Source organism: Diaphorina citri, unplaced genomic scaffold, assembly GCF_000475195.1.
Source record: "Diaphorina citri unplaced genomic scaffold, Diaci psyllid genome assembly version 1.1 scaffold3851, whole genome shotgun sequence".
NCBI lineage: Eukaryota > Metazoa > Arthropoda > Insecta > Hemiptera > Psyllidae > Diaphorina > Diaphorina citri.
This window is the reverse complement of record NW_007381251.1, coordinates 1-1,571: the sequence shown is the minus strand read 5'-3', so window position 1 is coordinate 1,571 and position 1,571 is coordinate 1.

The window sequence follows — 1,571 nt, the reverse complement described above, 5'->3', positions numbered from 1 at the left end:
GGCTCGGAGATTTGAATTCTCGTTTATAGAGGTCCATTTTGCCTTGTTTATATGAGCGTGGGACTTAGCAAAAAAGGGGCCATTTTCTCGTTTATAGAGGTTTTATTTTCTCGTTAAACCAGGTTTTTGGCCCGAAAATGAAGGGGATTTGAAAATATCTTGTTTATCCAGGTTTCTCGTTTATCCAGGTTCGACTGTATACCTTGTTTTTACTGCCAGCGTAAGACTAAAAAGCCCCTTTGCTCAAATTTATAGCTATATCATTGCACCTTGCCCTTTGCACGTTCATAATCATTGGGTTTAAAGTAATTACCTTATCATTTTTTCCCCAACTCTACATTTCCTTATCTGTTTTTTGTCTACGTTCAAAACAGAGTACCGACAGTTCACCTAAGTTCTTTGTATTCTTTTGCCTACAGTTCTTCGAAGTGTAGAACTTTTAATCTTTTTCTGAGAATAAATTATGAAAATTATTATTTGAATTACTCTTTCCGCCTTCCTCCCCACGACCAAAGTAATTTTATTTTTAATAATATTTTTGGAATAACATAATATCTTGAATCTGCGGCGTTCTTTCCTTTGACATGAAGTATTTCCTATCAGTTTTGTTTGGGCTTATTTTGATTTCGTCCAGTGATGGTAAGTACCTAAGTATAATATTTATTAATATTATTATATTAAAGCAACCTCCGTGGCCGAGTGGGATCACACTAGGCTTGCACGCAGGGGGACCGGGTTCGATTCCCGGCGGGGCCGAGGTTTTTTTTTTTGGCTCTGTGCTTGGAGTTCAGGATGCACTCAGCCTCGTGAGGACAATTGAGTAGCTACTTTAATTGAGTAGAGACCAGTGGCGACATTACTAGTGTAAAAAGATTATTGAAATATGGAAATTGATTGCAAAGGAGGCACTTAGTAATGTTGTGATATCCACAAAAGTTGTGAAAAAGCTCTTTGATTGATTGAGATTTGATTGATTGATTAATATTATTATATTAGTACATAAATTGGCTTGAACCTTGAATATCACGTGATTTAGTATTGGATTTTTGGTACTTGGGCAGAAGTCACGTCAGTGGAAGATTGCTACCAAAGGAACTGGCACAAACGAGCAGTGACCAGTGTTATTATAGGGTTAGGTTAAACGCAAAAAGGAGTTTTCACAATTAGAGCAGTGATTAGTGTTATTATAGGGTTAGTTTAAATACGAGAAGGAGCTTTTTTTTCCACTGTCGTGGCTTCTGCATAGTTACCTGATTTTTTTTTATGAGATCTCTAACTATTGAGTCAGGAATAGTGATCGAAATGCCACTAATCAAAAGCTTTGTATTATATGCCTGTTATATGTGAGGACTTAATACCAAATTTCAAGTTTCTAACTCATACCATTCTCGAGGTATTTACAGGCACACAGAACTGACTATAGATAATTTCTGTTGATTACAATACTTTCTTACCTATAGGATAAGGAAAGTAAAAAGGCAATGAAAAAATGTAACAGAAAATAAATTTCCTAGGGCCCCCAAGAGATTTATTAGATTTTAGAACATGATGCAATCTGCTATATTCATTTC